Genomic DNA, 24,216 nt, shown 5'->3' with positions numbered 1-24,216 from the left:
ACAGAGAGCAAAAGAAGCAAAAGCAGAATATTGAGTCACAGAATGCAAGGCTTGGTAAGTTCAGGTATGAGCACACTGAGCGTTACTTCACTACTGGGTAAGAGTCCAAAGTCTGTTTATAAAGAGTGTGAGTGTAATTGGGAACATGTGTGTGTGATTAAACTCGGGAGACTGTGAAAGTGTCAGTGGAGTGTTGTGCTGGGGTTTGTAGTCCGTGGCGGCCATGTTTGTAGGCCGTAGTGTGTTCTGTATATATATATATATATATATATATATATATATATGTGTGTGTGTGTGTGTGTGTGTGTGTGTGTGTGTGTAAGGCATTGACAATGCTATGGGTTAAAAAAAAAATTAGGCTAAATTTCTGGAATTGATATTTCTAAGTGTTAAATAAAAATGGCTATAAACTATAATGGCTTTTCAGAATTAATTACACCAGTAAGTATAATGCCTTATTAATGTATTTTAACATGTTATGAAAAGATTCGCTGGTCATCATACACATGGCTTTCACAGAAACTGAAATTTAATTTCTTTGGTGTCAGTGTTATAATGTTTTATAAAGACTATACATAATACATCATGTTACATTATAATTCATAATGCATAATAAACATTGCTATAAAGCGTAATGCATATTTATAATGAATTATAACAATGTCTTTTCTAATGATTTATGAATGCATTATAAAATTTTAGAAACATGTTAATAATTCATTAGATATACTGTATATGGCCTTGATAAAAAAATGTTATTAAGTAGTGGTTCCCAAAGTCAGGTGAAAAAGTAGCGGGTGTTGCTTAATCAGAAATCAGTCAGAATCTATGACAAAAAGAGAAAACATCTAGACGAGCTCAGTTCCAGTTACTGTGCTGACATTTAAGCAGAGATTCAGATACCGAGAGGCGAATCTGGGTCATGAACCCATGCTGGCTCTGTTAGAGATACACACACACACACACACACACACACACACACACACACACACACACACACACCCGAGAACATACAGTCCCTCTTAATTTCCTTCTAAACATTTCCAGAAAATAATAATAAAGTCAAGATATTGCTGTTTGGACAAGGCTGTAATGTGACCGAGTACAGGCAGACGCTTGAGGAAAACACTTCTGTACAAATATAAATATAAGTCTATAAATGTGAAATGTTTTCGGGGTTTATCACTCTTGTGTGGATCTTCAGAAATATACAGTGTAAGCTTTAACTATACACTCCATATGTTACTGCAGGGGAAATAAGTCAAGCTGATCCAATGAAGCATGACATTGTTATTTCAAGCATTAAGCATTGTGTCCCGTATTCAGAGTCAGAGATTTAAGTCCAACAGTTACATCTATATTTAAATGGGGAAAGTTCCTTGTATTCAGAATCCGGTTATGCACATTTTTAGTCCATTTTCAGGGCTTGACATTCATATTATGCAAATTATCTAATGCGTCTAGATGGCAAGTTTGAAATAAACCTAATAGTAATGTCTAGTATGTTGCCAATATATAGCTACATGAATGGTCCTAGTTGTAATTATCACCTTAATCACTGTAAATTTGATTTAATTTAACAACATGGCTTCCACACACATCATCTGACAGCTTATAAAATAGCACTTGATCCAGTATATATATTTTTTTATTCACCTGTGTAAGTTGTTACTATAGAAATGATAACTTATTATAACATGTGCATTAATATAAACCTGTGATGTGCAGCTGCACTACTGTCAGAGCTGCTGTTATAGGAAATTAATCAACACCTTCTGACCAATCACAATCCAGAGTTCAGCAGCACAGCATCACCAATGAACAGTGCTACAAATTTCTCTTTAAACACTTTAACCTTCACACAGCAAAACATAATCCACTAAAACATGACAAGAGCGAAACCTACACCAAAGACTGTGTGATCTGAACACACCCAAAGATATTTTTTTTATTTTTGAAGTCATTATTTCACTTCCTCTAGGTCTTTCTCACTTCTCAGCTCTCTCTCTAGCCTACTCGAGTTTCAGCATGCACCATCTTACCATAAAAACACATAAAATGTACACTCTGGAGATCTCTTTTCACCCCATGACATCGAGGCTTAGCCGGTATTATCTGTACCCCGCTAGCTGCTCCACAACACCCAGGCAAGCAGATTATCCAAGCTAGCTCTTAGACAAAGTGTGAATGCAGGAATTTATTCCTGCTAAGTGAGAGAAAGGTCAAAATGTTCCGAGTCGTTTTAATTGGGTAAATCGCTTGTTTTTACAAGATACTCACACTTAATTACAGGTGGTGTGTATAGAAAGAAACTGCAATCTGCCACTGATTACACTTTAGGGGAAAAACAGGCATAATACCATGTTTGCTAGATTGGAGCTAAAGTGATGTGGTCCAGTACACAGATTTGCAACATGTGAACAGGAACTTTTTACTCTTACAGAGGAGTAAAGTCATGCTAATTTTCCCATGTTTCCCATGTTTCCTGTCTCCTATACTCAGATTTCAGTATAATAAGAATTCTGACTGTTTTTTTTTATATATATATATATATATATATATACGGCCAATACACAGCCATGGGAATCAATTACCACCGCCTGTGATGAGCTCTGTGTTGCTTGCAATGGTCCCTGAGTTGCATTGTGGGATGCATTAGATTCTACAATCCTGTATTCTTGGACTCTGACTGGCCATGTGCACAATCCAGAACAAACTCTAAGACTAAGACCAGTGAGCAATACAATAAATCCATGTTAGAGAAGTTTTTAGAGAAGTATGAGCTAGTTTTTTTCTTGATTAATGCAGATTAGTGGCACATTTAAGTGAAATCAAAAATGCATACTTTATGCATACTTTTTATAGTATAAAAAATTTACAGGTGGTGCAGCATGTAGCACTGCCATCTCACAGCTCCAGGGTCTACGGTTCAATCCTGAGCTTGGGTTACAGCTTGTGTGGAGTTTTCTCCAGGTTCTCCGGTTTCCTCTGGGTTCTCTGGTTTCCTCCCACCTCCCAAGAAACATGCAGGGAAGTGGGCTGATTATGCTAAATTGCCCCTAGATGTGAATGAATGTGTGAATGTGTTTGTGTATGTCTCCCATCCAGGTTGTACCTGATACCTGATAGATACCTGGAGATGTTTATTTAACGTTTATGGAAGGAGTCACCACTGTGAGCACTTTTTCCTCCACAGGAAAGTCTTCGGGAGTGAAGAGTTTTCTCTTCTTTTCGTCTTTTTGTCTTATTAACTTCAAGAGAGAGGTCAATGAGAGCCTGAGGGTACGACTGTTTATAGCTGCTATAACGTAAGTGAGAACAGGAACTTGTTTCGTGGATGTTCCACAAAATTAAATGTAACTATAACTGGATAAAAAGCATATATGTTCATTAATAAACTGTAATTGTAAAAAATGTTAATCAGTGGTAAATTGCCTTGGGATTAGAGGAATAAAACATTGTGGGACATTTTGTTATTGGAAAATAACTGAAACCTTGGGGTGGTAACAGAAACTCCGCTTCATCACTGTCACGTAAAGCAGGGCGAGACGGACGCAAGTGCAAATTAAAGAACCAGGCAAGATCAGGCAGCGCCAACACCGAAACAATACTGCGCACAGGACAAAGACACACGGGGTTTAAATATACAACTTAACTAAGGGAAAAATGGAAACAGGTGAAAAAGATGATGACACATAGAGGAGACAACCAGGGACAGGACATGGGTGGAGACAGGACACGAACCAAAACAAAACACACATGTCAAAGTAAACCCTCAGCGTGAGGGGGAAATACCTGACAATCACACCACATAGTTGTTGATCAGTTTCCTATAACAGCATGACCCCAAGTGTTTTATTTCTTACTTTACTATTGTACTCTGATATTTTATGAACCAAACAACAAATATTTGTTTGTTATATAACACGCAGTAACAAACGTGTTTTTTTTAAAGTCATTATAATTAACATTAAACCTTCTGGATTTGCTAATAAAATGATATTTTCAATCATTTTGGATATTAAAGTTTTTAAAAATTTTGCTGTATAATAATTTGAACCTAATATGCAGTAACTTTACTGTGTATGTTGAATTTGCATGCAATTATTGAGTAATAAAATCATTTAAAATCTGCAGATGTTTAACTTTTCATGCATAAATTATTATAAAAAATGAATTTGACCTTTGGTAATGTGTACATTATTAAATTTCACTTGTCTATTCAATTTAAGAATGTTTTGGTTCAGCTAAGTAATAGTAAGACATTTTAAAATCCTTTACAATTAAAGTGTATTTCAATTAATTAAAGTCATTTATAAATAATTAAGTCTGTGCTGCTTGAGGTCGCGCCTGTGCATTTGCATGTCCAGTGTCCTTTCTTTTTTGCTCTGGATGAGAGCGTTCATTTTCTCCACCTCAGCATATCGCTCATGACAGTTTATTTGTAACTTCGTCTACGTAATTTATCATAGCAGATGGAATGTGATTAGATATAATTGGATTTACTCAGTTGAAGTAAACACTGATCAATATAATTAAGCTAAAATAAAAAAACAATAATATAAAAAAAAAACGATTAGAAAACTATATCTGCATGTAGACAAATTAAATTCAGGGAATGTTTTGACATTAAAAAAAGTTTGTTTTTTTTTTTTTTTTAAATTGTTTAGTGTTTGAATACAGTATATTAGCGTAGAAATGACTTTTCAGTGAAATTAGAAATTCTTTACAGTGTATGTGCAGAAAGACCGGGTTCTTTTTTGTTTGGTTGGTTGTTTTTTGTCAGAGTTACACTATTAAATATTGCAATTTTAAAGCAAATGTCCCAGATTTGATGCAAAATGACTGGCTCTTCACGCTGAAGTCATCTAGCATTTATGGCAGTTTTGTTGCTGTGTGAGTGTCAGGAGCGTCTGCCTCGTTAGATAACTTCTGATTAAAATGCACGACTAAAGTTTTAATAAGTGCATAGGCAATTTGAAAAGTTTAAAAGTGTAAAAGTGTTTGGGGAAAATTATCAATAAGAGCCAGGACGAATTTCACGCATGGCGGCTCTGACTGTGTCTCTCTAATAGAGGCTTGACCTCAATAACAAAAGAAATCTTCTCTTTTATTGCAACAAAAAATGACTTCTGTCCTCAATAATGCACCATGTCAGGACATCTTATTCTGAAGCCTCGAGCTGTGGAGTTACTGACCTGATTACAGACCAGCCAAGAGTCTAAAATCTGCCCGTGTTTAGGGAACATAACTCTATTGCTGTGTGTGAAATAGCAGGTAGAAAAGAAACAGGACATGATCGGAATGGAAACAGATTTCTGTTCAGGCTTTAGGTAAACATTTTGTCCTCTTAAATGAAGTGAAAGCAGGGGTAAAATACAGACTCGGATGCTGCGTCTTTGTTGAATCGTGAAAGCTTTTTTTTTTTTTTTTTTAATGACGGACGAGAAGGGGACAGGTAATATAGCTAGCGCTGATCAAAGTCAAAGTTTGAATGAAAGAGAAAGAGAAAGAGAAAGAGAAAGAGAAAGACAGAAAGATTGGGACACGGCTCATTATCCTCATGTCTGCACTCCGAAGAGCTCTAAAAGCTCAGAGTCTGCTGATGTCTGATTCAGTGGCATCAAATCCTCAGCAACACTTTATTCTAAAAGTACCTACATATGGCCTTCATAAGACATTCATAAGCTTTGCATCATTCCTTTACAAAGCAACACTGCATCATTTATGAAAGGCTTTGTCTTCACATGAACGAGAGAAGAGAGAACTTTTGATTGTCATAAAAGGTCTTTGATCGAGATTGTTACTGCTATTTGTTTATTCTTTTTATTATTATTATTATTATTATTATTATTATTGACAAGTTGTAGAAGGTATACATAGTGCTTCATAACAGTGTATAAACAGTGTTATTAACATCAATGTGATTAAAACTTTAGATTGCATTGAAAGCATTCATTTGTCTGGCATGTTTGTCTTTATAATACATTCATAAGCACTGCATACATCATTTATAAAGCAGTCTAGAGAATTTATGTCAGGCTTATGTCAAAACTCATGAGGTGACATTAGAGGGTCTTTAAAAGTTTTTACAGACAGAAATTTTTTTAAAAGTTTTTAATAACAGTAAACAGTAAATTGTAGACATCCTAGAGTTAGAGCTTAGAGCTTCATAAGAGTGTTATAAAGGCTATTTCATTACAGCTCTCACACATTAATTTGTGCAGCAAATAAGGCTTTTATAAGACATTCATAAGCACTGAATAAATCTTTTTTTATACAATGCAATCCTGCAGAATTTATGAAAGGTTTATGTCAAAATTCCTGAGGTTTGTCTGTACATTGGAGTGATGCTTGATAGCAGTTTTGAATGCAGATAAACCACCAGCAATTCATGAAGAACAATAAATACACCATTAAAAGATATTTTGCAAGTGTCTTCTTAGTAAAGATGCAGAAGTCTCAAAGTCTCTTTTGTCTTCCAATGTCAAGACAAAGCAGTATGCTTAAAAAAAATTTTAAAAACCTTTGACATTACAAATTTTTTTGACATAAGCCCTTCTTTACTCCTTCAGTATTGCTTTATTAACATTTTAAGCATTTCTTATGAAGGCATTGTATCTAATGTAGTCTAATCCACTCCATAATGCAATGAATAATACAATACAATAATAAAATGAATGAAACCAACACACTGTGACATCACAACACAGCAGCATAGTACTGCATATACACTCTTCTGTTGTTTCTTCAAACCAACAAATAAGTATTTACATAGATAGATAGATAGATAGATAGATAGATACTCTAAAAAGCAGAATTATGTTTGTGTGTCTTTTCCTGAAGTGAGTTGCAAAAAGCTAAATAGTCCCAAAAGCAAATCTTCCTGCTGCCCAGTTCACTGTTTACTTTCACTGCCAATGTTGCTGTTAATTTTTCCCCAGAGTGATGCCTCGCCTCAGCGTGATTTGACTTTTTGTAACTATTTCCATAGCAAGAAAGAGACTCTCATTGAGGCAGGAGCTTAAAAGGACATTATTAAGATGAGTGTAATAACCCCAGCTAATGTTTTTGTCCAAGGTCACCTCCATATTAATGTTTTTTTTTTTTAATATAAATGTGTAATTGCTGATATGGTGAAGTTTTCTGCAAGGAGAGGTGCATTTATGGAAGGAGTCTCCAGTGTCAGCACTGAGGTTAAGCTGTAAATTTCCAACATGTTCAGGACAGAGCAGTTTTTTTCTGTCTCTTTTCTTTTGTCTTATTAACTTCAAAAAAGAGGGGAAAAAAGAGATGCTGGTGAGGGCACCGTGTTTAAACCTGCAATAATGTATGTAAGAACAGGAACATGCCATGGACTTTCTAGAACATAAAATGTAACTATAAATGGATAAAAACTATTTTTTTTATAAATAAAAAATTGTAATCATTGGTAAATTGATGTGATATAAGACGAGTAAAGCATTTCAAGATGTCCTGTTACTGGAACATTCTCAACTTTGGGGTAGTAACAGTGACGCCGCTTCATCACACCTGCTTCATCCATGATTAGTTTCCTATAACAGCGTGCCGCCTTGTGTTTATTTCGAAATGGTTATTTGTTAACATGGTGTAGTAATGCTGAAGTTCATGGCTCATTAATGTTAATTAATGCAGTACATAATGGAACCTTAATGTGAAGCATAAATGATGGCACTTCGTGGTTGAATTAATGTACGTAGGAACCAAAATTCCTGAGTGGAAATGAATATGCAGTGACTCATGCAGCACTGTGGTCTAAAGCTAAAAGATGTCAGAGGAATACATAACCAGCCAGCATGTAAAAACTCCATCTATAATGACCAATTACCAGGTCACACTGCAGATGTCCATCTTACACTAATGGCCTGGAGACATATCTCAGTAAAGAGGAACTATAAATATATATATATATATATATATATATATATATATATATATATATATAAATCTGGATTCACTGACTCACTCATTCTCTGTGATTGATTCTTGCCAGTGTGTTCAGTTACATGACAACAGCCATGACAACAGCACTTTTAGAAATTTACTGGAAACATGGGATAATGACAAAGGATCTATAAACCATGTAACTCATTTCTGAGCTAGGTGGTGCTGAGGCATGTGTAAGAAATGCGCCAGTTGTGCAATTTTATATTTTAAATCATGGTTAATGGTTTTAATTATAAATACCTTGTTACTCTGTCTGCTTATGAACTGCAGACAGGAGCGTAGTCGTTCAGTGTTGGTTCTTTCCTGGCACTGTGAGGCTACATATGCTTCTCCAGAAACGCTGCACAGATACTGTTCTCTTTGGGAAATAAATTTTAAAAGATTTGAATTATTTTTTTTTACTCCTTGAGGTTGCCACCATTCCTGCTCATGTACTGCCCCAGGACCTACGATGGCTAGGGTTAGCATGCTAACTAGAGTTATCTTTAGTATGGACTGCCATGACATCATTTTCAAGCGCATTTGGACATTCTACTGATAGAAAACCACGTTACAACTCTATGAACTGAATTTCGCGTGTTTATAATGATTTACAAGTGCAGTCACTGTCCATTTTTTTTTTATAATAAGCTCTCATTCACTCTAAGCACCAGTATTAGCATATTAGCATCACTGGCTGAAAGATAGGCCATTCAGCTGCTTCAAAGCCAAGTTATAACACTATACACACAATTTACCCCACAATAATTAACACACAAAATTCATCTCATAATGATTTCTGAGGAGTCCTTATTGCCTTGTAATAAAAAAGGATTTACTTAATTTTTATGTAAAGTCAGCCTTTCAAATAATTTAGAGCTTTATACACATACAGGTCCAGGAACAACACCGCTAATTCTGCCTTATCCCCTTCACCACTGAGAAATGATGGAAAATAGTTTATAAAACCCTTCACCACTGATAAATTATGATAAATTTCCTTCATGGAAAAGCACTGCTAGTGCTTATTCTGGTTTTACTGTGTTTCTTGTCGCTAAGTTTTTTAAGTGATTTCTCTTTTTTTTTGCTCTTAGGAGAATTATCTGGCTGCGCTGGGCGTTTGTCAATTTCAGACTGATTTCAAAGTGTCAATAATGAGGTGTCCAATCTTATCTGGAAAGGGCTGTGTGGGTGCAGGTTTTCATTCCAACCAAGCAGAAGTCACACCTGAGTCTATTGAAAGCCAAGATCAACTGATTAAGCAGGTGGAATCAGGTGTGGCTCCTGCTTGAATGAAACCCGGCACCCCCACCGGCCCTTTGTGGATAAGATTGGATGCCCCTGGTCTATAAAATGACTGACTGGAGGCCCATATAAACACAATCAAGCTTTCTGGACCAGAAGGCAGTTTTCCAAACCGGGTTTCTCAGCCACATAATGCACTCGTGCTGTGGTTTAATCATGTACTACATATTTTCCACTTGTACTAGTACGAAAAAAACAGACTATTGCACTTTTACGCATTATTATATAAGGAGTTACACATGTCTCAGCTATACACATTTTTTTTACTTGAACTTAAGCTCATTTTTCTTATTAAATCCAGCAGCACCATCTGACAATTTGATGTAAATATGTTTTATGGATGAAATTATAACTAACTTTTTTTAAATTATCTCTTGCTTTTATGTTACAGCATATTACAATTGACAGCAAAGAAAAAATGCTATGTCTTTCTTCAGTCTGCATTTTCCTTCCACTGATTTTTTTTTACATTTAAGGTGATGTTTTTTCAGGTTTAAAGGCGAGTACTTGTGTTTAAAGGTGTGGTCTTGATGCTATTAAAAAAAACCATCTCAGACACTTCTTCTCAGGAAAAATCTTGTAACCTCTGAGGTGTGAAGTGATTTGCGTAATCTGAATGGGGTGTGCAGAAAACTTAAGCACATGCGTAACCTGACTCTGACTCTGAATACTCGTACCATCTCTCGCTTACATATTGACATAACTTTTGGACTTCAGCAGCTGACTCTGAAAAAACCCTTTATTATTATGTTTTCTTGGTTAAAAGCATCTTTGTTAGTAGCTGTAATTTGCCAAATGTGAATTTTGTGCGTACAAACATCTCCTATTTATGCTGAAAATATTAGTTTCTTTATGAATCTAATTATCTTGAAAGTAACAACGAAAAATGGTACTCCATTCCAGGCTTTTTTGAGGTTCTTCTCCACATTGGAGTCTGAGTAATTAGGTCTACTGCTACAATAGTGCAACTTTGACCAACGTGAATTTCAGTATTATTTTCTTGAATATGGCGCAGTGATAAAGCAGATAAAGCAGATAATGAAGATACAGGGTGAACTGTGGGTCAGTCTAATCACAGAGAAACGTCTTATCAACCTCATTAGCCACGTTTCATTTCAAAATGCATTTTAGGCATCAAAGGTTACAGTACAAAATACAGACAACAAACATCACATAGGTAACATAAGTTTTGTGAGAAGCATAAAAACGTATTCGTGGAGATGAAGCCTCTTAATGTGAAGTTCCTGTTTGTCGAATATTTGTCCAGAATTATATATATATATATATATATATATATATATATATATATATATATATATATATATATATATATATATAGGCCAGGCAATTTATCAATCCAATCAAAGAATTTTGGCAGAAACGATGCAGCCACCATTTGAACAGAGACTGTTGAGATTCTTTAAAAAAAAAAATAATAATAAACTGCCAATAGTGGTATCATACAGCCAGTAAACACTCAAATACTATAGTACAGACTTCCTTACTGTGAAGAATATTAGTATTAATAGTGGCATAATGCAAAATTCTAAAGCTCCCACACAAGAGAAGAGGGATTGAGATATACAACGTATATATATAAAATATATATATAAAATTTTAGGGTTTTTTTGTTGTTTTGTTTGTGTGTGTGTGTGTATATATGTGTCCTACAGTGAGTAGCAGATGAGTGCTTGGTCAGCTTGTCCTTCAAACCATGGTCACATTTTCTTTACAGGAGGGTGCATAGGATTTAACAAATCAAAAATTATATTTTGAAGTGTCTATCATGACTATATAATAATGTATCCAATAATATTAGTGCTACATAGAGAGAAAACCTGGAACAATTTCACCTTTTTAACTCGTCGCTGTAGCTTCAAATTGTTTAGTTCTAAAAGAAACTCATACACGTACTGTATACTTCAGTATTATTTCAGCGACACAGCAGCTCTAAAGTTGCTATAACAGAGCTGGAGATAAGAGGAATGTGCTGTGGGGATGTAGTTATGCCTCTCCAGACACCGTCATAAATAAGATCCACAGCTGTTTAAATTCATATAATAACTGCATTCCGTTTTTCATCTCTCTCTCTTCTTCACCCTCAGGCACTTCTTTTGAGGTGAATTTTTGTTTTTTTTTATAATAGACACACACACATACACACACACACACAAACACACACACAAAGGAATGGCAGGAGTGGTGCAGGGGAACAGGGACTCTTAAAGGTCTTTCTTTATACCTGAAAAGAAAAGACATCTGCTGAGTCACGCAGCTAATATGACAAACCTCTTTCTACTTCCCTCTCTCTTTCTTTCCTTTTTCTGTCCTATTCAGGTCACCATCTCAAAAAGCCATCTGGGACCTTTAAACACTTCTGCCAAAAAAAAAGCACCTACTGGTAGAACAATACTGCCACTAAACCAAAACAACTATACTGCTGCTAAAACAAAAAAAAAACAATACTGCTGCTGGAACAATATTGCTCCTAAAACACTAAAAGATTAAAAAAAAAAAATAGCCTACTGCTGGAACAATACTGTTACCAAAACAAAAAAACAATCCTGCTGCAAGAATAATATTGCTGCTTAAACAAAACAATACTGCTGTTAAAACAATACTGCTGCTAAAACAAAAATCAATACTGCTGCTAAAACAAAAAATCAATACTGCTGCTAGGACAAGAAAAAAAACAATACTGCTGCTAAAACAATACTGCTGCTAAAACAAAAAATCAATACTGCTGCTAGGACAAAAAATCAATACTGCTGCTAAAACAAAAAATCAATACTGCTGCTAAAACAAAAAATCAATACTGCTGCTAGAACAAAAAATCAATACTGCTGCTAGAACAAAAAATCAATACTGCTGCTAGGACAAAAAAACAATACTGCTGCTAAAACAATACTGCTGCTAAAACAAAAAATCAATACTGTCCTAAAACAAAAATCAATACTGCTGCTAGGACAAAAAAAACAATACTGCTGCTAAAACAATACTGCTGCAAGAATAATACTGCTGCTAAAACAAAAAAATCAATACTGCTGCTAGAACAAAAAAAACAATACTGCTGCTAAAACAATACTGCTGCTAAAACAAAAAATCAATACTGCTGATAAAACAATACTGCTGCTAAAACAAAAAATTCTGCTACAAGAACAATACTGTTACTAAAACAATACTGCTGCTACAACAATACTGCTGTTAGAACAAAAAATACTGCTGCAAGAACAATACTGCTGCTAAAACAAAAAACCAATACTGCTGCTAGAACAAAAAAAAAAACAATACTGCTGCTACAACAATACTGCTGCTAAAACAAAAAACAATACTGCTGCTAAAACAATACTGCTGCTAAAACAAAACATTCTGCTGCAAGAACAATACTGTTACTAAAACAATATTGCTGCTACAACAATACTGCTGTTAGAACAAAAACAATACTGCTGCTAGAACAAAAAAAAACAATACTGCTGCTACAACAATACTGCTGCTAAAACAAAACTGCTGCTAAAACAATATTGCTGCTAAAATAAAAATAAAATACTGCTTTTAAAACAATACCACTGCTAAAATAAATAAACAATACTGCTGCAAGAAAAAAACTGCTGCTAGAAAATACTGCTGTGAAACAAATAAACAGTACTGCTGCAAGAACAAAATTGCTGTCAAAAAACAGTCCTGCTGCTAAAACAAAAACAGTCCTGCTGCTAAAACAAAAACAATCCTGCTGCTAAAACAAAAACATTGCTGCTGCTAAAACAAAAACATTCCTGCTGCTAAAACAGTCCTGCTGCTAAAACAAAAACATTGCTGCTGCTAAAACAAAAACATTCCTGCTGCTAAAACAAAAACAGTCCTGCTGCTAAAACAAAAACATTCCTGCTGCTAAAACAAAAACAGTCCTGCTGCTAAAACAAAAACAGTCCTGCTGCTAAAACAAAAAATAGTACTGCTGCTAAAACAAAAACATTGCTGCTGCTAAAACAGTGCTGCTGCTAAAACAGTACTGCTGCTAAAACAGTGCTGCTGCTAAAACAGTGCTCCTGCTAAAACAAAAAACAATACTGCTGCTAAAACAAGAAATAATACTGCTGCTAAAACACAAAATACTGCTCCAAGAAAAATACTGCTGCTGAAACAAACAAAAAAAATAATGCTGCTAGAACAAAAAAGCAATACTGCTGCTAAAACAACACTGCTGCTAAAACAACACTGCTGCTAAAACAAAAAAACAGTACTGCTGCTAAAACAATACTGCTGCTAAAACAAAGAAGTAATACTGCTGCTGAAACAAAAAAATAATACTGTTACTAAAACAAAAAAATGCTGCAAGAAAAATACAGCTGCTAAAACAAATAAACAGTACTGCTGCAAGAACAATACCACTGCTAGAACAAAAAAAGCAATACTGCTGCTAAAACAAAAAATACTGCTGCTAAAACAAACAAAAACAATACTGCTGCTAAAACAAAAACAATACTGCTGCTAAAACAAACAAAAACAATACTGCTGCTAAAACAAAAAAATACTGCTGCTAAAACAAACAAAAACAATACTGCTGCTAAAACAAACAAAAACAATACTGCTGCTAAAACAAACAAAAACAATACTGCTTCTAAAACAATATTGCATTACATTTTTTAAAGCTCAGTAAATATCGATGGTGAAGTGTATTAGTAGGTTTCTTGACATTCATCATGGTTTATCATCACTGCTCTTACTACATCACACATTATAATTTGATTGAAAACCAGCAATAAAAAGCCTTGCTAGTGTGAGTCAGTCATTTTTTAACTGTTATTACTATTATTATTATTATTATTATTATTTCATCAGCTAAGTGAATGCAATCATCCTCAGGTGCGTATTAATCAGAAAGTTTCCTTTCAGGATCAGGGAGACAGGAAGCACACGCCTGCGGCTTCTCTTCAGAACAAATAGCAGGTGGGTTCAAGTGTTAAAAAATAAACTGTGATCTCGCTAAAGCAACATTTCATAAAAATACTTCCTGCCTTCAAAAGATAAGCCCTGCTGTTTGATTCTGCAGGCTGAAAGCAACACGTGAGGAGTGTGGGAATGAAAAAACATGAAATAAAATGAAAAGAAAGAGATAAATCTTCACGCTTCCTGAAGAAGATCACAGGGGCTTTGAAATACTTTTTGAATATTTTTTTTTCTTTTTTTGTAGCCAACTGTGTGTCAAAATGAATCGCTGATTTTATGTGTGTGTGTGTGTGTGTGTGTGTGATTAGATTAAATTAGCTACATTACAGCTCTATGGAGGAACCTTAATGAAAAAGAAAAGAGACAGAAATATAACTGAGAAGAGACAGAAAGAACGTGGATACACACTCTTCTAAAAGGTTCTCCATGATGCAACATGATTATATTCAAAATTAGGGGAAAATGCTGTGCTGTGCGTGCTAATGAAGGAAGTGTGGACGTTCATCGTAAAGTAAAAAAATATATATGGAAATATATTTCAAAGCAGGAAGTTGGTTAGTCAGACACACCAGTATTCCCGTAAGCTGTAAAAACTTTGCATCCGGAAACACAGCACACATCTACCTGAGAGATGGAGACAGAGCATGATGGGAAATTGAAGAGTATGACCGTAAAACAAGGACCTCATGCAAACCCGGTGATGGATGACCTGTCTTACACCTGCACCAGCAGCACAGCCTCGTTAGCCACCCGCAGCGCCTCCGCGCGGAAATAATACCCGCAGTTCCACCTCAGTGCCGCACGGATCACTTTCTTTCTTTTTTTTAACCTGCACTGTTTTGTGCTCCAAAATATTTTACATTCAAGCATGCAGGACACACAGACATCATCATTTTAAGTATTGGTATCAATACACCACCATTGTACCTAAAACCGACCATAGTTCTCCCGATTTAAAGAATAAGACACACTGTGTCATGCTGTTATAGGAAAATAATCAACGACAGGATGGTGTGATGAAGTGGAGTTACTGCTACCACCCTGAAGTGGATTATTTTCCTATAATAACACAACCCGAATATATCACAGCAATGTTCTAATGACTACAATTTGAATTTATCAAAGAATGCTACTTTTTATCCATTTATGGTTACATAAATGATGTGGAACATCCAAGAGACAAGTTAGTTCCTGTTCTCACTTACGTTATAGCAGCTATAAACAGTCATTCTCTCACCACTCTTTTTTCTTTCTCTGGAAGATTTTTTTGTTGTTGTTGTATTTTGTTACAGAGAAACTGCAAAGCATAAACTGCTCTGCCCTGAAGTTGTCTGAAAACTTCAAGCTACAGCTTTACCTCTGACTGTTACAAAGCGCTAACACTGGAGACTCCTTCCATAAATGTTAAATAAACATCTCTTTACAAAAAACTTCACCATATCAATGACTACACCTATTTTAAATGTGTTCGTGCGGATCATCCACCTGTGAATGAGCTGTTACTCTAGAAACAATAACGTATTTACTTTTTTCTCCACTGCTGAAACACTAAACCCCAAATGCTCAGTGGCCTAAACCCATTTGTCTCATCCACTTCTTTCTAAAAACTCTAAACACATTCTCACTCACTAAAACACATTTCGCACTGTGATGCACTCGTGTAGCAAAACAGTAAACAAAAGCGGCAAAAGTTTAACACAACCACAACACAGTTTACACACAACGACTCAAAATTGTTCATACTTGTTTCTAATGATGCGATTTATAAGAGAGTTCAGAGTGTACAGGTGGCACTGGTTCATCAAATGTTGACATCAACAACGGAATTAAAGAATCTGAGAGGCAGAGGAGGAAGAGTACGTAGGAGAGGTGGTGGACGAGGAGGAAGAGGACGAGGAAGAGCGAGACCAAGAACAGTAATTTCAGATGAAATTCGAACGACTGTCGTAGACCGTGTACTTGTTCATGGAACGACAATGAGGGAAGCAGGACAAAGAGTACAGCCCAATTTAAGCAGATTCTCTGTGGCCACCACAATCAGGACATTCAGAGAAGAGGAAAGGTCATTGTTTCTTTTCACTGTAATTTGGTCATTGAAAGGCAGTTTACTCTATATGTTCGATTCAGTAGAAAGGGGACTGGGGGAAAAAGAAAACCTTTTTTATCATCCAACATTTTACCTATAGAAGTAATGCACATTACTATTTTTAGGGTATGTATACATTTGTAAGTGCATTTTGCTTTTTTGTAGAATTGCAAGACTACCACATGATGGTGGAAGGACTGCTATGTTCTCCTAACAGCAAGAGGCTCTCACTGTTGATATGTTAATTCAAAATAATGCCATCCGACTGCCTGAAATACAGCAGAGTTGTTGAAGACAGTGTAAACTTTGAAGGAATCAACAGTATCAGCCTTTCTACCATTGACCATATCCTCCAAGGCAACAGGGTGAGCGTGAAGCAAGTGTACAGTGTACCCTTTGAGCGCAGCTCAGAAAGGATCAAATATCAATGATATCAGTATGTGCAAGTAAGTGTGCATTCAGACACTTTCAGCACTGATGCTTACAATACAAAGCCTACTGTTACTCCGAACTGCACTATATTGTTGTGTATGTAAATCAGGAGTGCATACAAATACACTCTTGCCACTGTTGTCAAAAGCAGCACCTTTCAGTTGAGATCGATTGCTAAAATCAAGAAGATGCTATCTAAGCAGGATCTGGAAACTGTCCTTCACACATTTATGACATCAAGGTTGGACTACTGTAATTCCCTTTATTCAGGATTGCCTAAGACTGCTCTAGATCGCCTGCAAAATGCGTCTCTCTACACTGGCTGCCAGTCAATTTCTGCATTGAGTTTAAACTTGTATTATTTGTTTTTTAAGCTTTGCATGGGCTTGCTCCACAGTACATACAGTATGTGATCTCCTTACTCCATGTACTGCCTCAAGATCTCTTCGATCATCAAGTCAGTTACTCCTTTCAGTTCCATGTTCACGTTCCAAGCCAAAAGTGCCCGTGCTTTCTCGGTGGCTGCTCCCAGGCTCTGGAATAGTCTCCCTTTTCATATAAGATCATCCTCCTCTACTGCTATTTTCAAATCCTCTTTGAAGACTCACTTTTATTCTTTATCTTTTAATTCGGTCTGAGGCTGTAAAATTTCCATTTGTCTTCCGCTATTTTTATATAGAGGGAATGTTTGAATTGGATTCCATGGAAAGGCCATATGAATGCATTTCTGTAGATGAAGCAGAGTTCAACCTGGTTGAAGAGTAGAAGGAGAGGCAGGAACTTAATTGGCCAACATACCATTGTGGAAGTCCCTGGCCAGCATGGTGGCAATGTCACCATTGGTGCAACCCTGGGGCCGTATAACACTGAACATCTTCTTACATTTCTGGTTGGTCTTTGAGATGTTTTGTTTGAGCACGAGCAGCAGGATCATCAGCAGGCAGTGCATCCTGTCTACTTTGTGGTTTGGGACAATGTCAGTCTTCGCCATGGTGTCCAGATACACGAGTGACTCAACATCAACCAGCAATTCATAAATGTTTGCCTTCCACCGTACAACCCTTTCCTCAACCCAGTAGAAGAGGTTTTTCTCTGCCTGGTGGTGGAAGGTCTATGACCGAAACCTGTATACCAGGGAAAATCTCTTACAGGCAATGGAATTGGCCTGTGGTGATATAGTGTTGTAAAGGCTGAATCTGGCACAGCAGAGGGTATTTCCCCCAGTGCTTGGCAACGGACAGCATTGCCTGTGAAGTGGACGAAGTCCCCTGGCCGGACCCAGCACAAATGCTGCAGCAGAATAATTTTCTCATTGACTTTGCATTTTTCTCATTTGATTTTGCAGTTGCACAACTTTTTTGAGTGTACTGTAATATGCTTTTCATTTGGTGTTTTTGTTCTTTGGACTTTTGCCCTTGGACTACTGCATTTTTATAGTATGCAAGTGATGAATATACAAATATACTGTATTACTTGCAGTACTTACAGTATACAATATATTCCCTGTTGTGATTATTTTTTATTTATTTTTTACTGTAAGTTGCGAAATGAGTATATTATACATAATAAACATGCTGCTTATACCTTTAATAAACATACAGTTGTGTTTTTTCTTTCTACTGAGCAGATCAGAGTGTTCACGCCCACGCAGAGACACGCAAGCCACCGTTTCCATGGTGAGCGCAGGAGGCAGAGCTGCACATGAATATTCAGAACTGCAAAAAGGAGTCACTGTCTCTGGAGGAAAATTACGGCCAAAATTATAAAATGGCGTACCGAGAGAGAGCGAGAGAGAGAGAGAGAGAGAGATGGAGAGAGAGAGTGAGAGAGAGACAGAGAGAGAGACAGAGAGAGAGATGGAGAGAGAGAGCGAGTGAGAGAGAGAAACAGTGAGAGAGACAAAGTGAGAGAGAGACAGAATGGGAGTGCAAGAGAGAGAGAAAGAATAAGAGAGAGAAAGAGAGAGATGGAGAGAGAAGGAGAGAGAAAGAAAAACAGTGAGAGAGAGAGAGAGAGAGAGAATGGGAGGGAGAGTGGGTGAGAGAGAGATAGAAAGTGAGAGAGGGAGAGAGGGAAAGAGAGAATTCCTGTATAATTGGATGGAGATGTAGAGAAATCAGGCCACTGACACCAGTTCTTAAAATTCACTCTCTGAAACCGGAGCATCCAAACTGCCCACTTACAGTGATTACTCAGTGAAAAAGCACTGCCAGTGTTTGTTCTGGTTTTATTACTGGTTTTAAAGTTTTTTCAAAGCACAATATGTTGTTTTTTTTACTCGCAGGAAAATTATCTGGCTGCGCTGGGCACTTACTGATTTCAGACTGATATGGGGCGGAGTAAAAGGGCATTGGGGAGCGTCTATAAAATGACTGACAGGAGGCTCATCCAAACACAAACAAGCATTCTGGACCATAACACAGTTTTCCAAACAAGGTTCTAATACACTAGTGCTTTTGTTGTCAACCTTTGAGATGATAAATTAAATTAAATTAAACCTCTATGAAAATCTGTGAAAACTCTCCCCTGTCTAAGGATATATATATATATACACACATATAGGCCTGTAGCTAGTCTCTGGTCTGATGAGCTGCCTTCAGCTAAATCATTTACATAAATGTGTGTGATTTGAATAAACCTCCAGAGAGGATCTGCTACTGAAACGGAGCTGATTCATGTTTAGGAAAATAGAGTCGCTGAAATATGGACAGTTTTTTTTTTTTTCAAACATTGTTCAACCAGGAAGCTAATAGAGAGAGAAATGCTGGAATAGAGCAAGACTGAAAAAAGAAAGAAATGACAGAGGCGAAAAGGGAAGATGGAGAGGTCAGAGTAAGAGAGGTAAAAGAGACAAAATGATGGAAGGTAGGAAGAAAGTGAAAGAAAAATACGAGGTGATGGTAGAGGAGTGAGTGGAGGAGCTGGAGGCGTGTAGGCAGCGCACTGACTAACAGCTCTGTACTATACACACACACACACACACACACACATATGCACACATGCACACAGCCTCCTTTTCATTAACCCACATTACATTCCTCTCTCTCTCTCTCCGGTTCCTCACAGCTCCTCCTGATGACATCATCATTACTCACAGAGTCTCTTGTCTGTCCTGAGTTTAATGTCATGCACATAAACCCGTCATGTATATTTGCTTCTGTTCTATAGTTTTTAAAGAAAAACACCCCAGAATGAACATCACTCTTTCTGATGTGTGTAGTGTGTTTGTATACAGCATCAGGTGTCTCCGTCCTCATTTACACCTCACACTCTTAATAGGGTCTGAGACTCTGCGTAAATGTCAGCTGTCTTATGGGCTCCGTAAGTCTCTGCTCCAGCGTCTGAGTCTGCTCCACCTGACCTTTCCTTTATTTACGCAAATTGAAATCAAATGAAACGGAGACTCCAAAAAGCTCCCTTCTTTTGCAAACATAAATCAACAACTATTATTCGAGGTGTTGACCAATTATGGAAAAACACACATTTTATATCCGAGTAATATGTGATCAGACATGAAAAAACATGTGTAAGTGTGTTTCAGTGCATTATACCACGAAATTACACGTTAAGTAAACACATTCTGGGCCTTATTCGGAGCTGAGTAAAGCACACGTAGTGAGGATTTAATACTGAGATTGAGCACATCAGTATTCAGACCTCTACAGAAGTCCAGAAGGGCCATCTCAAGATAACAAAAGTTGTTTTCTTGAGATCACAACTTATTTTTCTCATGTGTCGAAATGCATCCATGGGCATACATACTGTACATCAGGGAGCGCTTTATCAGAAAGCAGCTGGAGTAGTGATAGAGTTACAGCCTTACAGCCCCAAGGTTGTGGGATTGAGCCTGAGTTTGGGTGACTGTGTGGTGTTTGACTATATTGTTCCCAAATTTCCCCTTCGGCATCAATAAAGTGCATCTATCTACACTATACAGCTGAAAGTATCTGGACACCTGACCATCACACCTATATGTGGTTCTTCCCCAAACTTTTGCTACAAACCTAGAAACACACAATTGTATAGAATGTCTTTGTATGCTGTAGCTTTACAGTTTCCCTTCAGTGGAAGTAAGAGACTCAAACCTGTTCCAGCATGACAATGCCCCTGTGCACAAAGCGAGCTCCATGAAGACATGGTGTGTGAAGGTTGGAGTGGAAGAACTCGAGTGTCCTGCACAGAGTCCTGACCTCAACCCCACTGAACACCTTTGGGATGAACTGGAACACCGACTGCACCCCAGACCTCCTCACCAACATCAGTGTCTGATCTCACTAATGCTCTTGTAGCTGAATGAACACAAATCCCCACAGCCACGCTCCAACATCTAGTGGAAAGCGTTCCCAGAAGAGTGGAGCTTATTATAACAGCAAAGAGGGAATAAATCTGGAATGGGATGTTCAACAAGCACATATGGGTGTGATGGTCAGGTGTCCACATACTTTTGGCCATATAGTGTATCTATCTATCTATCTATCTATCTATCTATCTATCTATCTATGGAGATGTTGCAGTTCAGAATTGACTGGCAATGAAAATGAGCACGCTCAGCATCACTGTAGTGTTCACTACGGTGTAGTTGCATATTTCTGAGTTGCCTTTTCAGGTTACAGAGACTAATTAGGAAATGGTCTAGCACTAACAACCATAAACATAGATAGATAGTTAGCTAGATAGATAGATAGATAGATAGATAGACTTACCGTACTCATACTGTAAGTTGAGAAAAGTACTGTAAGTTGTAATCTCAGCAAAACAACTTTTATGTCAGGAAAACATCTTTTGAAAGAAAGAAAAAAAAAAGAAATAACACATGGTCTTTCTGGACTTCCATAGACCTCAGACGTAACTACTGACTTAAGCGCTACTCAGAAGTTGTACACCGTTAAATATCTTGTAGCTTAATTGTAGCACACAATTAACTGTCAGCCCCTGATACACAAAATAAAATGCAAAATATTCACATGCGCTGGATCAAGTGCTATTTTATGTGCTGCTGAAAAGGTGTGGAGGCCGTGTTATTAAAGTATACCAAACTTGCAGTGACTAATGATTTTTTGTTGTTGTTGTTGTTTAATTATTTTTTTTGTCAATGTTTGCTATTTTCGCTTTCATATATCGTATCGTATATGTGGGTTTGTTTGTTTTTTTGGTCCTGGAGGAACGTTGTTTTGTTTCACTGTGTACTAACTAGCTGTATTATTTTTCATTTTTAAATTGTCTGCTTGTATTTAAATGTGGTGTTCTGGATGCTAGTAAAAAAAAAAAAAACATCTCAGATACTTCTACTCAAGAAAAATTTGAAACCCATGAAAGCTTGAACTACATGCAGGTAGTTTGCTTTATCTGAATAAGGAGCACAGAAAAGTTTTTAAATTTAGGCAGGTGCGTAACCTGATTCAGAATATGAGGAACTTTCCCTGTGTAAATATTCATGTGACTTGTGGACTTCAGTTACTGACGGCCTAATGCATTCGACAGATGCTTTTATCCAAAGCCCACCATCTAAACACAGAGCTGAACAATTAAGAGTCTCGTCAACAGTGGCTGTTTAAAAAATCCGTGGATTTAAACTCACAACCTTAATGTTGTGTTGTTGTTCTTTTGCCTGCTCTCTTTAGGGGTCGCCACAGCGGATCATTGGTCCGCATGTTTGATTGGCACGGGTTTTATGCAGGATGCCCTTCCTGACACAATCCTCCTATTTTATCCGGTCTTGGGACTGGCACTGAGAGTGCATTCCCAGTAGCTGGGTTGGTTCCCTGCTTGGGAATTGAACCCCGGCCACAGCAGTGAGAGTGCGGCGGGGTAGAATCCTTAGCGGCTACACCGAACTCTTAACATACAGAATTTTAAAAACTGTCACAGAAATACAGCATCAAGTGTTAATCTACTGTCACAGCGCCCCCTACTGATCTTTGTCCAAAGTAGTCGAGGGTCCAACAGCGGCAGCATTGTGGAGCAGCTCACTGTAAAACACTAATTATTATTTTTATTTAATCCCTGAGCAGCTCACACATCACCACGCCTCAATGGATTCTTCTGTACATTATCACACACACACACACACACACGCAAGACAGTGTTATACGCAGCACACATACAGGGTTGTCAAAGTTAGCATAAAACAGTCAATTAAATCCTTCTGCTCTCTCAAACAGCATTAAATTAGTAATTACAGTAGTACAGCTCCATCTTCTCCCATGCGCTAATAAAGCTACTCAAGTCATTTCTCAGTGTTCTTGGTGACATTGCAGGTAATAAGATGAAACTTGAGCAGGCTGTATGGAAAAAGAGAAGCGTCTCAATTCCAGGTCAGCAAATACCTACTCAGGCCTACTCAAGATTCCCTCTAATTAAAGCGTACGTTAAACATGTTAATCTTATAACCATAGCTTCATGTGAAATCAAGAAATCAATGCTGTTTTAGGAAAATAATCATCTCTGGGGTGGTAACAGTAACTCCGCCCCCATTGTTGATTGTTTGGTTGACAGTAAATGACATTAGTTAAGGCGAAAACGTTAATGTAGAGTCTTATCATACTGATTTACAGTCTCTTTACAATCAGGTAGTAGATAAGGAAGGAATAAAGTCCTGAAATAGAAAGATGGAGGGATTCGATGGAACACTTGTTTAAATTTTACATTTTTAAGTTCGCATGTTCGAAAAAATGTTGTAACTAGCCGTGTAAACGTACATGACTATTTAAATCCAGCCCCTTGAGCAAGAAGTGGTGTTGATAAATCTGATATAGTGTACTTTTATTATTATTAATGCCTAAACATTCCATTAAATAAACACAGTCTCTTAAATCCCATGAGTTGAAAAGTGTTATAAACGATGCCGGAATTTCTCTAACAATACAATTAACACATTAACACATTTATCAGTACTGCATTACTACAGCACTAATTACCAGCTCTTTATTTAAAACTGAATTTAATTAAAGCCCTCCGACTGCATAAATGACTCTGAGCGCTAATTTCATCTTTTAAATATGTTCGCGACACAGGATGCTTCTGGATTTGTGTGTAGAGCACACACGGGGGAAATCAGGAAATTAGGAAATTGCATTGAAACCCCAGAATGATTATACACTGCTCTCAAAGCATGTGAAACAACAACAACAACAACAACAACAACAACAAAAAACTCATTCTGCATTCACAACAGCACATTCATTTCAAATCAGCAATTCAATATATTCTGTGTAAAAGCATGAAACGTTCACTATTTGAATGCTGCTAGAGTGAAATCACATTTAATTAATTGATATGTAATTATGACTGATATGAAAAAGCACAAGGTGAATAAACATTTGAATATATGCCAGGATGTATTTATATATGAAAAAACATTCGTTGAATGTCAGTTTGCTGTAAGATTTCGGATTAAAAGCCAAATATTTGTCCATCTCTACAAACTATAATTTTTATGATGAGATGATGCCTGAATGCACTCTCTTCATTTTTTGTCCAATGTTAAAACCTGATTTAGT

The sequence above is a fragment of the Pangasianodon hypophthalmus genome, chromosome 9 (genome assembly GCF_027358585.1).
Source record: "Pangasianodon hypophthalmus isolate fPanHyp1 chromosome 9, fPanHyp1.pri, whole genome shotgun sequence".
Lineage (NCBI taxonomy): Eukaryota > Metazoa > Chordata > Actinopteri > Siluriformes > Pangasiidae > Pangasianodon > Pangasianodon hypophthalmus.
Note: the sequence above shows the minus strand (reverse complement) of the source record.